Source organism: Eulemur rufifrons, chromosome 17, assembly GCF_041146395.1.
Source record: "Eulemur rufifrons isolate Redbay chromosome 17, OSU_ERuf_1, whole genome shotgun sequence".
NCBI classification, from domain to species: Eukaryota; Metazoa; Chordata; class Mammalia; order Primates; family Lemuridae; genus Eulemur; species Eulemur rufifrons.
In genome coordinates, this window is record NC_090999.1 from 95,087,562 (window position 1) to 95,104,006 (window position 16,445).

The following is a 16,445-nucleotide window of genomic DNA, read 5'->3' on the forward strand; positions in this document are numbered from 1 at the left end:
CTGTACTCAGTCTCAGCCTGCGCCAGCCAAATCTTTGGCAATTTCCGAGGGCGGAGCCTCCTTTTTGGTGTTCACCTCCCTTGTTCTGGTCCTGGTGGCCTCCTGAAGTGAGAAGCCTGTCTTCCAGCTCCCTCCTGCGAACCGGGAAGTGTCCGCTTGGACCAGTCCCTCCCCTGCCCAGAGCAGACCCAGGACAGCGCACTGGGGAGTTGAAAGTGTTTCCTGCTCCTGTCTCTACTCCACACAGCCTGTCAGCCTGTGCTACAACTTCACGCTGACTTCAGGCTCTTCCCTGCCTGCCTGGGTGTGGAGGTCGGTGGAGGAAGAGCCTCCTCCTGTGGGTGAGATCACACTGCCCCGCCGGCCACCAGGCCCTGCTGGCCCACGCTCTATTCCCTATTGCATAGCTCGCACCCTTCGAACTTTGTGGTCGATTCTCCGATTCACTTTTTTTCTTTTTTCCAGCACTGTTTGTCCCATGCTGCTTCTCTGCAGATTCACAAAGCTGATCCTGTGGAAGAACGATCCAGCCGTGTGCAGTTGTCCATGTTCTTCACCTCCTACTCTGGGAGCAGAGAGCCAGGAGGTCACCCCTAATCCGCCATTTTTTTCTTCTCCTAATGATAATATTTAAAGAACTTCATCCCAAGTAAGTCATATAAATTGAAAACCTTGAATTATTATATATTAATAAAATAGCAACATAGTAATTACATTCCCAGGAAAAAATTAATAAACACATACACATCCCACAAAATGAGGATCCTGAGGCCATTTTACTTCTCTGATCATCTTAACAAGAGTGATTCCTAGAAATCCCTAAGCTCTGAAATGTATATGTGTGTATGTATATACACACACATACATATATATATGTACACACACACACACAATCACCAATCAAAATAATCTCAGTAGCAATATGGTTGATAAATTAGGGAGGTGATAAGGAAAAAAGTACCAACTTTATCCTAACATACATAAACAAATCTAATCTCGGGGAAGAAATTCAGTTGAAAAAGCTTTTCCTAAGTGGTGAGGTATATAGTCCTTTCTGAAATTATACAGCAGCTAAGGCATTGCACCCTGTCAGAGGAATTTTAGTCAGCAAATGGGTGAAATTAGAAAAATAGCTGGATGCTAAAATGAAGCTCAGTACTACAAATACTTGATCCCAATTTGGATGAATAATGGAAAGTGTACAATGCTGTGCAAGGAACCGGCAAGGAATGCCTAAATTCCAACCCGCTGGATTAACCACTATAGTTACCACATTTGCCTACAGCAGATGTGGGCCCCCATTGATACTGACTTCTCCCTTATCTGTAATCTTCTCTGCATGTCTTATCTCTACTGATTTTCTTAAACTACTTGCACACCAATCATACTTGGGCTTCTGCTTCTCTATCTGTAAAGGAAAAGTAAACTGTTTTCCTCTATGCTCACATCAATACTTCTGGCCACCAAATTGGGGGAGAGGAGGGAGCTTCCCACACCAATCAATTCTCTGATACCAGGTGAGTGTCTTATAATTCAATTCACTTATGACACTATTTACCTGGAATTAGCATCATATCCCACAGGTTGAAGGGCTTAGTCCCACAAAACTGTCTCATCTTCCCACTTCAGATGCCAATTGCAAGTTGAGGTTGTCACATGTGCTTCTGATCAACTAGCTATAAATCAGAGGTTCCCACACCACCCTCCTCAAGTTTGATAATTTGTTAAAATGGCTAACAGAACTGAGGAAACAGTTTACCTGCTAGATTACTGGTTCATTGTAAGAGGATACAACTCAGGAATAGCAAGATGAAACAGGGGAAAGAGTATGTATAGAGCATCCGTGACCCCCCAGGCACACTTCCCTCCCAGCACCACCATGTGTTCGCTGATCCAGAAGCTCTCCAACCCCGTACTTTGTGGATTTTAATGGCGGCTTCATTACATAGGCATGATTGATTAAACATTGGTCTTTGGTGATTGAATCAACCTCCAGTCCCTCTCCCCTTATCACAGGATAGAGGGAAGAGAGAAAAATTTCAGCCCTCTAATTATAAGGTTGGTTCCCCTGGCAACCAGCCCCCATCCTGAGGCTGTCCAGGAGCCCACAACCATCCATCGTCATGTTAGCATACAACATGACACATCCCCTCAGAGATTCCAAGGGTTTTAGGAGCTGTGTGCCAGGAAACAGAACAGAGACCAAATATATGTCACACTACATCTTTAAGCACTCTCTTGGCCCATGCCTCCAGAAGTGTATTTTCTGTAGTCTAGAAACATTCATATAATCAATTAGTTATTCATAGTGTATGTATAACGGAACTCCACTTTTCGCCTTGGACAAAAGGCTTTCAAACAGGAAAGTCTGTCACTGGAGCATATTCATTTATCAGGAGAGATGGTACTATATTTGTTTCTGACAGACTAAAGGCCATCGAAAACTTTATTTGTGTCCTTTCATGGTGCCAGATAATTTATACCATCAGCCTCTTCTCTAAGTTGCTTCTTGCCCCATGATATTTATAACCACAAACTTCAAGAAACCCCAATGGTATATGCTCCTACCCTTATCTATAGCCTGAGGCTCTTGACTTCTTACACACCCTTTTTCACAATTAGAAAGACAGAACTTTTCATCTCTAAAGTAACTGATCAGTTCAAGAACTATCCTTTCTTTGTCTCACCCTTTTGTTATCTTCATGCTTAAGGAAAATTCTCATTTTTCAAGATTTCATTACCACCATCTGCTTCCATGTAACATGCGGATGTCAATAAATCTCTGGCCAGGTGTCTTTCCATGTCTGCCACTGTGGCCTCAATTGTTACTAAATCCATCCATGCTGGCTTTTGGGTTTTACCCACAATAAGTTAACTTGTCTTCCATTGTCATTCCATAAGAGTTGCTTCTGAAAGAAGAAAGGGCAATAGATTGATTTCGTAAACTCACTATTTTATATGACTAGCCTAAAGGTCTTCCAGAGATCATTCTCCCCCACTAAGATCTAATAGTAACATAAAGTATTTGTTTTACTCAACCTGGCAATATCCAGTGTGCCCTCCCCTTCCTCACATCAGAACACTAGGGAATTCAAAGTGCACTTGTAAACCTCTGCTCTCATCTACTATCTGTTAGGACAGCAATCAGGGTACAGTTCAGTTTACCAGAAGTTCAGGAAATGATCTGGTTAACAGGATTCTCACCTAGCACAGGCTGTAATTTGACTCCTTGATTTTTTATTTTGTCAAAATCTCATAGCTAGTTAATGACAATGCAAGTACTGTACCCCATCTGATTTATTTTATGGTTTGTTTAATTTGGAATTATACCGGAAATCATTTTTTCTCCTCACTCCTATGATTGACAATCTTTTTCAAATGTGTCTAATTATTTCCTAATTGCTTTTCTTCACAAGTCTATCTTTTTGTTTGATTTTTATGATGTTTATATTTTTCCAAAGATCCTGGCTCCATGTAATATAGAAAAGGAAGTTGCTTACCCATTCTCTCTTCTCCGTCATTTATTGAGCCTGCTTCTTTCTGGTCAAGAACCTGCTATAAATAGGACAGAACCTTTCCCTCAAAGATACTCTCTCAGTCCAAAGGGAGGACAGACGGGCAAACAAATAGTCACCTCCACAAGATGATAATGAAGAAGCAGGAAGATAAAAGCAGAAGAAAGAATTACTACCCTGCTTGCATGGAGTTGGAAAGGAGATGTAGGCTCATTTTTTAAATGACTTTTGTGCTAAGTCTTGGAGAATGCACAGGAACTTTCTCAGTGACCATGGGGAAGAGGAATGTTCCAAAAACAGGGAATAGCAAGTCCATAATCAGGAAGACATAAAAACCAAAGTGTATTTATTTAGATGCAAGTAGCTGGATACTCAATAACATAGGGCACAAGGAGAACTACTCCAGGATATATTCAATAGCTAACAAAAATATCATTGACAAGAAATTAATGTTATCAAGCAGAGGCCATATTGTATAAAGCTGCATGGACTGTATACTAAGAAATAGCAAGGAATAAAAGTAGCAAATAAAAATTCCTTATATTTGTGCCTTGCATTTTTTTCCTCTCTCTCTTACTCCCCTAAGTATATTAAATGTTCTACCCAATTCTCAGGGTTGCTCTGGCAATCATAAAGACACCTAATCTAATGTAAGTTAACAGGGATTGGACAAAAGAGTAAGAAAAAATTAAATGTCTCTTTCTAGGAATGCACTGAAATATAAATCACTTTTGAAGTATGGGCATTATTTTTGCCTTAAAAGTTTTTAATGAGAAATTATTCAAAGGAAAACTCTAAGAGAGTGAAAGTCAAAGGGAGATTGTTTTTCACTTTTTTTTATTTCAGAATATTACAGGAATACAAATGCTTTGGTTACATATATTGCCTTTGCACTGCTCAAGTTGGAACTACAAGTGTGCTCAACCCATATTTTTAAGAAATTAAAAGGCAGAAAGGGATGAAGGGATGCTCCAATGCCATTTTCAACTCTTGTGACTTTATATTTCTGACAAAAAGATCTGGAAAAAATAGGTAGATAACCTGGATGAGGGCTGTTTTACAGCATTTACATTCTTCACTAAATAATGAAGCATCGATGCATGATGAAGAAAAGGGTGTGATATTGGCAGAAGGACCTTCTAATAAAGAAACAAACTCCATGGATTTGCAGTGTGTCATCCCCTCTGGCTGTGACAAACTGGCAAACCATCAAGCAATAATGGGTTTTAAAGACTGGAGGAAATGCAGCACTTGATTTTGCTGAAAGCCAAAAACCACTTTCCAGAAATACATCCAGTCTTATCATTTTTCTAGTTGAGCTGTATTTTTATCCTGGACATAAACTGAAAAAGGAACTATCACCGTCTTTTGTGCCACAGATGTCAGGCCCTGTAAATTCGATTTGTCCCTATGGTTTGATTATTTGTGTCTTGACTAATGCCTATGCAGCTGTTCACTCACAGGGCAACGGTCATGTCTAGGAAATGAGCAAGCACGGGCCCTAAAATATTTGCCACAGTCAGATGATAAACTATGTAATGGGCCAGCATTCCTGATAACTTCTCTGAAGATAAGACAGGATGAAAAACCATCTGAATGAAACTGAATTTCACAGTGGGTCTAGAAGTAGGGGTGAAGTATATCAAGAAAAGCACTATACAGGGACAGTGCATATACAACAGCTACTCAGTAAGTATCTGCTGACTGATGGGGACTGGATTTCTCACCCATCTCATTATTCAGACTTAATCAGGCCTAGTGTGTCAGGGTTTAAGTAATCCAGACTGGATTTTCACTCTTCGGGACCAAAGTCTGTTCCTTTGACTGTGGGCAGAGCTGTGCTGGAGGGATGAGAACTCAGCAAATCCTCTGTGGTAGGCTGGTGAATGGCTTCCCCAAAGACGATTGTGTCCTAAGCCCCAGAACCTATAAATATGTCACCTTACATGGCAAAAGGGACTGTGTGTGTGTGTGTGTGTGTGTGTGTGTGTGTGTAAGTTAAAAATCTTGAGACAGGGTGTTTATTCTGGATTTTCTGGGTGGGCTCAGATAGTCACAAGGGTCCTTATATAATAAGAGGGGAAGAGAGGTCAGAGGAGAGAGGGGTGGAGACAACAGAAACAGAGGCTGGAGTGATGCACTTGGAGATGAGGGAAAGTGCCAGGAGCCAAGGAATGCAGGAGGCCTGTAGAAGCTGGAAAAGGCAAGGAAACAGTTTCCTTGAAGTTTCTAGAAAGCACCAGAGTCCTGCTGACACCTTGATTTTAGCCTGTTAAACCCATCTTGGACTTCTGACCTCCAGTAGTGTAAGATAATAAATTTGTGTTGTTTCAAGCCAGTAAAGTGTGTGTAATTTGTTATTGCAGCAATAGAAAACTAATACCTCCTCTTTTACATCATACAGCTACTGACAAAAGCCTCAGCAATAAGATGCCCATGCCTGAGGCTGAAAGAAAGCAGAACTGGAATATCCCCAATGCAGAATAAATGGAAAGGTTCTGAATAAAAATGGCTTGGAATTTTCTAGAAACCAACAGGAGCTAAGGTGGCAGGAACACAGTGAGCAAAGGAAAGAATGAAGGTTCAAGGTGAGGTAGAGAGGTGGGTGGGGCTGTGCAGGTGAGGCCTTGGGGACCACGGTAAGTAGTTTAGACTTTAGTCTTAGTTCAGTGGGAAAAGCCATTACAGTATGTTTTGAGCAATGAATGATGTAATGACTCACATTTTTAAGAGATCACTCCAGCTGCAGAGTGAAGAACAGATTGTATAGTGGAAAATGAAAGCATAAGGCCATATGGAGGCTCTGTATTAGCCAAAGCAAGAAATGGTGGTGGCTTGGACTAGAGTCGTTACAATGGAATGAAAGACCAGTGAGAATAAATTCTGGAGATGGAACCTACAGGACTTGATGGGACACAGGTTATAAGGGAATGAGCGAAATTAAAAAGCATATTCCCTATTTTGGGGGGGGTGGGTAGGAGCAGCTGAAAGATTGGTTAAGCCATTTACTGAGACTGGGAAATTTTGGAGAGGACAGTTTAGGGGAGGTAGGGTATAGACTCTTATTGTGAACATGTTAAAAATTAAGAAGCTTGTGAAATACTTAAGTGGAGATGTTAAGTAGAGAGGTGAGCATACAAGTGTGGAGGTGCAAAACTGAAATTCAGAGAAATGGATGATTCAAATGCTGTCTTCTTTCCTGATCTTTTATAAATGTCTTATTTAAATAAGGCACTGAGTTTTACAAGTTAAAAACTGCATCCATTTCTTCTTTGAGTGCCTTTTATCTGTCTAAATTTCTGCTAAATTTTAAACTCCTTAAGGGCAGAAAAAATGTTTCGTATATCTTTGGAATTTTTCATAATGATTTTCACAAAGCAAAGACACATTTGTTTGAGTTCACCTAAATACAAACTACATCCCATTTTTTAGAAGGGATGGAGAGGAACTCAATTTAACATTTCTAATTATATCAAAATATGTACAGCTGGCCATTTTTATTTCAACATATCTTTCCACCTTCTTTATAGGCCTTCTCAGAAAAAAATAATTTAAAGCAATGTGGTTCTCAATGACTTAAGGTAAATTAAGATCAAATTCATCCATCCAGTTTTCATTTTTCATTCTTTCCTTGAGCTAGGCCAGACCTTTGATAATAGGAAACTATGTATAAAATTCTGAGCTCTTCTTCCAAATGTCTATGTGATCCAACAAGCAAATTGATTTGTCTATGTGTAACATCTGCTGATTTTGCAGTGTTATTGGAGGTGGTAAATTATCAGCTAGTCTTTCTTTTAGAGACAATAGAGGTCAGCAATTTTTCAGTTCTGTAGTTCCAGCCAAATCTTACTTGTCCTTTTAAATACCAGAAGATGAGAAGATACAGCATAATCCTCTTCATTAAGGTTCTCATTACTTAAATGTGGGACCATAGAGAAATACAGAGCAGCATTTCTTCATTAGGATCTCAGCTGCAATTATGAAGCCCAAAAACCTAGGATTCTGAAGTAAAAGAGAAACTGATATTCTCAATGACAGCATTATGCAAGCAAATGTGTTTCCATATCCTATTCAGGAAATAGCTAGGTACTAATGAAGTTTCTCACTGTGTTCCAATCTATTGAGAAATATTTTTTTCTAAATAAAGAAAGGAAAATGGCTGCCAGAGTGGAGTTTTTTTTCACTAAGAGGGAAATGAAAGAGTAAGGCAGAAAGCATTCATTCTACCAGTTTTCTCACTAGTAGAATGGTTCTAATCCAAAAGTCATACTTTTAAGTCTGTTTCTTAATCTATGAGATCAGTTATTAAAACAAAAAATGGTATTTTCTAAATGAAAGTCAAACAACAATATTAGTTGATTATCTACCATAGTGAAGTTTTACCTGGAAGAGGGGGAAAAAACTCTCCAGCCATTGATTAAACTTATCCATTGTTGTTTTTACACAAACGATTTTCTCTCTTCAGTAATCGAATGCCGAAATGGCACAGAAAATTGTTTTGACTATATTAGCAAATATTTAACATCACACACCCTTGAAGTCGGCGCTTAATGCTAAGTTCAAAAAATGTTTTTTATAAATGACAACAAAGCTTTACTGGCACACTCATACATTAAAATTGACACATTTCAGAAAGCATCTCCTTGGGTTTAATCTCACATCTGGGAATTTAGCCTAAGATAGTAAAAGGAAGAAAAATATATATGTGCAGACACCAAAGTATGTAATATAGTAATAGCTAGATGATAAGAAATTAATAGATAACTGGTCACTAGTAGATGATAGGCTTGGTAGATTATAATAAAATAAATTGACAGTTATGTAAAAAGACAAAATGAAATTTTGTGCAAAAATGTTTATAAAATAATGCTAAGGTTAAATTGTAGAAAACAAAATAATTATATACTAGATTCTATGTTTGAATATGTCCCCCCAAATGTATATGCCAAAACTTAATCACCAATGTGAGAGTATTAAGAGGTGGGGCCTCTAGGGGGTCAACAGGTCATGAGGATAAAGCCCTCACGAATGGGATAACACCCTATAAAAGAGGTCCAAGGGAGCTGCCTCCCTTCCCTCTTTCCCTTCCATCTCATCTGCCACGTGAGGACACAGTGTTCAAGGCACCATCTTAGAAGCAGAGACCAGGGCCCTTTCTGGACACTAAATATGCCAGTGCCTTGGTCTTAGACCTCTCAGCCTCTAGAACTGGGAGAAATAAATTTTAATTATTTATAAATTACCCAGTCTCAGGTATTTTGTTATAGACAAACAGACTAAGATACTAGATTAACAAATAATTTTTAACACACTCTATGGCAGTCCTCCCCTCCACCTTCCTTGCCAACAGGATCTGAGTCTGGGAAGGGTGACATTGTGTCCAGCTGCTTAGGATGAAGTATGATTGGTCCAGAGCAACCATGGCTGTGCCGTTTGCCTTTTGCTACTATTATTTCCCCACCTGTGTGACCCAATTTTACTCAATGAAAAACAATATGTAAGGGGAAGTCTTCTAAAGGCTGGGCATCCTTCTGAGAAAGTGTTTATCCTCCCCGATGAAAGGAAAATCTCTATTTTATCCATGCCCTTTCCTACTTAATTGGAATTCTAGTATTGTGGTGTGATGTTCGGAACTGTGGCAACCATCATACAACAATTAGACAACAAGCACAGGAGCCAAAAGATATCATGCCAAAGGCGATGATGGAACAGAAGAGAGAAAGAGCCTGGGTCGTTGAATATATTATTGGACCTCTACACCAAACCTAGGAAGGCAACCTCTGCACTTGTTAAGCAAATAATAAATGTGGTTAATTCACCATTTATTAGGTTTTCAGATAATTGCAGCCAAAGAGATACTAGCTAATAAATATTCAAATGTAGATGAAGACTGGTAAGGGTCACAGAGAAATTAAAGTAGATGCTATAAGGTAGTAGAAATAGAGTTCATTTTTTCCTTTTAGAAAGTATAGGGAAAAATGAGAATTAAAACTATATGTGTTCTTCCCAACTCTATAGATAACTATTAAAACCATTTTGGTATAGACCCTTCCAAATACATGTCTAACAGGAACTTAAGTATAACCTTGTTACCCCTAATTTGAGGAATCAGCTCCAAACTTGGTATAGAAACTGTAAGTTCTCCCACATTACACAGAGAGCCTAAAATCATTTTGGCCAGACATCCCCTCCAAGGCTTATGATAGACAGAGTGGAATCTTCTCTTCTTTGTCTTTGCAGACCTACTTTTTTAATCTCTTTGCTATTATTTTAGTGGATTACAGGGTGGAAACAGAGGTAAATGTACATGTTTTATCAGCCATGGTCTACAGAAGGCATTTCATTTATTTTCACATATTTTCATGGAATTTGATACAAATTGACAAGTTGCTTTTCAAAAGGGTTTTACCATCTACCTAGGTGAGTTGGCTTTGGGGATCTTAAAATTAGATGTTTCCAGAGTGGAAAATCTAATGAAGGTTACAAAAAAGAATCACTGAAGAGACACAGGGAGGATGAGAAGTTATCAAAAGTCTCCCTTGCTTAGAACACATACTTTCTACCATACTGCCTCCCTGTTCATGGCTTTTAAATAATGGAATAGTAAATAACTGATACAGAAATAATTAATATTCCTAAAGGAAAACATATAAAACAGTAAAAAGAATCTCCAGTAGTAAAAACCAAACATACACACAAAAGGATAAATGGGAAAATGATTATCTCTCCAAAAGTAACTAGACATGATCACTAAAGTGCTGTCTCCAACTATCTCTCTCTTAAACACTGAGTAGATTGGAGAGATTCTTTGAGTGACACCAGATATGGTAGGAAGAAGGGCTGGCTGAGACCTTCTGGTGGGAAGCAAAGGACAAGCAAATAAAGACATCCATTCACTCATTCAACAAATATTTATTCAACAACTATCTTCTTTATGACAGATGTTGTGCTTGGCTTTAGGGACAACCAGTGTGAGCAAAAGAAGAGATCTTTGCCCTCATGGAGCTTATAGTTCAGGAATGATATAAGATAATAAAAAATCACTATAAATAATTATTTTATTTACATTTGCCTTAATTGTATGAACAATAATAGCAGGATGCTGGCATGAGATGCAATAGGGGCGTAGTCTACAATATAGATTGGAGATAATATCTTGTGGGAGGTAAAATTTAACCAGTAGTTCTCAAAATGTGATCACTACCTTAAAGTTTAGGGACCACTAATTTACACTGAAATTTGAGGGATGTGTAGGAGTTGGTGGGAAAAGAAGATATGAAGAGTAGAGCTAGAAGGTATAAAAGGGATATAAAAATTTCCATGAGATTTCAGAGGCTTAACATTACTTTTTGAGTGCAAAGATCAAGAAAGTTATGTTCATTTCTTCTTTATTTTAGTTCTTCTATTTGCCATGTATAAACCATCAAAGCTAACTTTTCATTCATTCTAGGGCCAGGGAGTGATTTAGTACAATGGTTCTCAAATTTTATGTGCATCAGAGTCACCTATAGTTCTTATTAGACCACAGATTTCTGGACTCACCTCCCAGAGTTTTCACTATTTAAGTGGGGCCTGAAAATTTGCAATTTTAACAATTCACAGGTGATACTAACACTGCTAGTTCAGGGATCACACTTTGAGAATCACTGCTCTAGCATGTGTTTCCAAAACTTGGCTGATCATAGCAATCGTGTGGTATGATTTCCTATACTGAAATTCACTGGAAATTCTGGTTAAGAAATCTGTGGTAAGGCCCAAGAATGTGTATTTTAAACAATGGCTAAGGTGGTCTTTTTGATGAAGCAAGACTGGGATAGGCTGTTCTATTTAATAGTCATAATTTGTCTTTTAGGGCTCTTCTTGTGAATACCGCTGTTGTTTGTTATTCTCCCTTCTATATGTAAATTGCATATTACTGATTTATCTGTCCATGGTGTATTCTGTTCACATCCAACCAAACTAAATCCTTGAGTTTCTAATCTTACTTATATTTTTTATTCTATCAGTTTTATTCTTTTTCACATTTGCTGGATCAGGGATCACACTTGGTGAGATTGCCATTAACATCTTTTATTTCTTTACACTTATTATGCATACTTATTTTATATTCTATTTCCAGCAACTCCAATATCTGAGGTTTTCAAGGTTCTAATTCTGAAATTAGTTGTTTCTGGCTAATTCTCACAGTTGCTTGTTCCTCCATGTGTCTGGTGGTTGGTGTGAGTGTGTGTGTGTGTATGTGTCTCTGTGTGTGTCTCTGTGTGTGTGTGTGTGTGTGTGTCTAAAAGACAGAGAAAGAGTTCATGCTTATTGAGACTTATCCTCTTAGATACCTTTGAAACTTGAATTGAGGGTGTGATCCTCTAAAGACGATTTGTGTTATATAACCAGGTTAAACTAACCACTTGGCTTGGGGTTTCTCTGCACCACATAGGTAAAGTGAATTCTGTCTCCCAAGTTAAGTGTGAGGGTCAGCTTAGTTACAAACTCTCATGAAAGAAGTTTTGCTTATATTTCAGCCAACGCCAAGACAGGTAAGATTCCTTACCATCTCCCTTTGTGAAAATTTTTTTCCAATTCTCCCTTTTGCTAAATATGTCACTTTTCAGAGATCCTGATTTTTCCTGGTGTCGCTGATAGATTCACTCATCTCTCTGTGTCCCTGTCCCTGACCTATTAAAACTAAAGCTCCACCATCCTCCACAGTGAGGTATTACAAGAACGGAAGAATAGGCTCCACGTGTACTCGCCATCAAATTGGCACTAACTGGTCAACACCATGGTGCTCACACAGTAGTAATATTCTCCAGGGATTAGTAGGTTGGCGGGGTGGGTAAACTCACAATTAATGGGCGCAGTGAGCATTGTAGGGGGGAAAGGCACACCCCAAATCATGGCTTGAGTGTGGAAAAGTCATAACATGTAACCAAAATGTTTAAACCCCCATAATATCCTGAAATAAGTAAACAAACAAATAAATAAATAAAAACTAAAGCTCCAGGCCCCCAGGAATCTGCAGATTTTCCCAGGACAGCTGCTGGCTTCAGTGCTGGCTGACTGTGACAATTTACACTCATCATTTTGAACTCAAAATTTCCTTTACATCCTTGCCATCCCAGCTATGCACATAAAGAGATATGTATGTATAAGGTGCTGGGTGTGTTTATAAAGCCTCTTTGGCATTTATGAACTATCCAGTCTACAATAATGCTGGAAATGGAAGTTCCTGTCATTAATTTTTTATCTTATAGCCTAAGGCAGAAACCCTTTGATCTTTGAGCCAAGAAAATACAACCTTTCTCTTCCTCTACCCCAGCCATGCTTGTAGAAAAAAATTACCAGAACATTCAATCTTTGATGCCCTCTTACTTCCATTTCTTCCCATCTCCTGGTATCTTCCTTTCTTTTTCCTTTCTCTCTTTTGTTCTCTCCTCTCTCCATGCACATGGGTCCCTGTGCTACTTCCCCCTCATAGCAGGACCCTACCCAAGTTCCAGGAGTGATCGTCACATCTTCCTCTCTCATCAAAGTTCTACTTCTCCTCGGGTCTTCTTGAAACTCCACATTGTTGTCCATCTTAGTTAAGCATCAAGGTTATTAACCAGCTTAATGCTCCCAAGAGTTTTTATATATATAGTATATTTCCTACATATATCTAGGTCCCCAGGTGATAGAATTCCAGGCAATTTTTTTTAAAGAAAAGGTAACACTAAAGAAACAGCTATTGTGAGGCCAGTGGTTTCTCCCTATACATGATGAAAAACATAGAAAGGAATATACCTCCCGTTTAAAACCAGCCACATACTTATAGCTAGTATGAGAGTCTTTAAGAGTGAATGTTTAAATTAGGGAAAATATCAAGAAGAGTTGAAAAAAATAAAAACTGAAAGCCACAGACTAAATTGTAACATGATAGATTTGTTTACTGTTGCTGTTAATGAACCCAAAAATATAAGCAGCAAATTAATTGCCATGTGCTAATGATACAAAATTAAGATGTGTCATCAGTGGCATGAGAACAGAAAAAGAATACAAAGGTTCTAAGTTAAAAATATTGGCAGAAAAAGAAAATGGCTTTGGGATGAGTACAAAGCTACTACATCATATGAAACATAAAGACTCTACATAAAGAAAATCCAGAAACCTTAGAACCAAACGCTTGTGGGAAAGAGGCAAAGTAGTCATAAATTGGCCACTTATTATTCAATGTGAATAAAATAGTGCAAAAAAAAGCCTCTAACTGTGGTGTAATTAATGTCTGTAAAATATCAAATCATAAAGTACCATCTAGAAGCAGCAGTAGCAAAATAATGAAGAAGAGGGATTTCAGAGAAAATCCTGACTTTATACTTCAGTGAAGGTTTATTAACAGCACAACTTTCTAGGTGGTTTAGTTTTATTTTATCCTTAACTTAGAGAACACCCCAGCAAAGAAAGCAGACACGTTTGAGACCTAAGTACTTAGTTTATAGGAAAAAAAAAATTCAAGCCTTGATGCTGAACCCAGGAGTACCTTGCCGATCTGACTGGGGCTTTCCTTGCCTAATAGTGAGAGTAGGAAGAGCAAGACAAAAGCTCTACTGACCTCCACGCCCCAACACCTGCCTCCCCTCTCGTTCACAGAACTTTCCCCTTCTCTCTGCCTAAAGCTCCCTTTCCCTGTAGAGAAGAGCAGGAGCCTCTCTCCTAATACCCCACACTCCCAACCTCCAGCCTTTTTCAACTGGGGATCCTCATTTGAACACTGAACACAGAAAATAATTTGAGTGGCCCTGTTCTCAGTTCTCCCAAGGATGGTACTAACTAGTAACATCCCAAAAGAATAGGAGAGAATTTAATTCATTACATATAACTGTTATAGGTCATCAGAGCGTAATTCTTAGGGTTATCAGGTCTTTTTTCTCTTCTTTGTTCTTCTGTATGATTCCTGGTTACCAGGACAAGCCCCTGCACTCGGTACATCATTCTCCCAGCTGTTCACACCAGCTCCCCTACCCCACAACCTTGTTGGGGTCTGGGGGACAAGTGAGCAGCCAAACTAGAGTGTACAAGTACCTTAAAACTATTTTATGGAGCAGAAATAAAATAAATATTTTTTTCGTTCACATCTCAAGAAATCTTTGGAGACTGACGGAGATTCTAAAGTGTAAGGCAGTCTCTGCCTTTGGTAGCATGCCACCTGACTGGAGCAGCACAGTGGTATAGAGGAAAGACCATGGGCTTTGGAGTCAGCCAGACCTAATCTTAATCCACAGCTTTGCTTCCTTCTTTTTGGGTGACTCTGGATACTTCCTATAATTTTAAAAGTCCGAGATTCCTTATCAAAAAAAATGGAAATATTAATACTATCTCACTGGCTTGTTTTGAATAAAAAAATGAGATAGTATGTATACATACCAGCCATAATGTTGTACGTTACATACTGAGGGGAAAATGCAGGTTCCCCATCCATCACATAACAGAAACACTGTACTAGACTGGAGTGCTCAGCAAAATTGTTACAAAGTAGATTAAACAGATATCAAGATAACTGTGGTGGTGGGGGAGCGTATCCAGCCCTTTCTTAGGTGTCTCAGCACTTTCCTGCCCTGAAACAGCTGCCTCTAACTGGCCCTGACTGCTTTAGAGCTGCTTCCATTGTCCCATAGTGCCCTTCAGCTAATTGTAATACTAAAATCCCTTCCTAGTAGGAAATTGTAATTCATTAACATAACATGGGTTGCATGACAGTTCATGATGGTGGTACCATTAATACACCCGCATGATATGTTTCCCTGTAAGCAAGCAAAGATACAATGTAAAAACTTTGCATTACTCATTGGGAAGAGATTTAAGGCAACAGCACAGGGTGGCAGATGCCGATTTTGCATGAAAGAGACAAAGAAATTCCTATGCCACCCAGGAGCAAGCGCCCTAGTAAGGTAACCTTTAATAAACTCATCTAACTGTCAAACTGGATTTGTTGGGATCATTCTTTGGTCTCTCAGCTCCCTTTCAGTTTGGAGGTTGGTTTTTCTATACTGTCCCAGGATTCTCCTGAAACACATACATACCAGAAATAGTATTGTACCTAAGAATACATAGTATACAGAGCAAAAATAGTACTGTATATAACAACGAATGCTAGTTCCATTCTTCCTAGAGAAACAAGACATGCCCACCTGAGAGAGCTACAGTGCAAAGCAATTACTGATAAGTGCCTAGTGATAAATGATGTAGGCGGCAAATACTGTTATTCTAAGTACGATTATTGATCGAAGTGAGTTCTATTGTGGATAAGAACCAAATGATAAATGGTGTACTCAGTAATACCCTTTCAGAGGAGGAAAAGAGAAATTCAGCGTGGACTGGAATGGACTTGACAAGTAGGTGTGGGAAAGACTGGAGCTTTCATGGGCATTATTTGTTTTGTTTCTGATTTTGTTTTATTTTCATTTTACTTTTAATTATGCATTGAAATTTAACTTTTTTTGTTGTAAAGTTTTATGAGTTTTAACTCAGGTATAGATTTTTATAACCACCGCCACAATCAGGATACCGAGTAGTTCCATCACCACCCAAACACCTCTGCACGCCATCACTTTGTAGCCCCACTCTCCCCTGACCTCGAACTCCTGGAAACCACTGCTATGTTCTCTGTTGCCATAGCTTTGTCTTTTTAAGTATGTCATATAAATGGAATCATACAGTAGGTAACAATTTGAGACTGGCTTCTTTCACTTAACATAATGCCTTTGATTCACCTGTGTTGTTGCAGGTACCAATATATCATCCCTTTTTACTGCTGAAAAGTATTGCATTCTACTGATATACCACAATTTGTTTATCCATTCACCCATTGAAATTCACGGGGTCATTTTCAGGTTTTGGCTATTATGAGTCACCATAAACATTTGTGTGTGGGTTTTGTGTGCACTAGGCACTAACCAA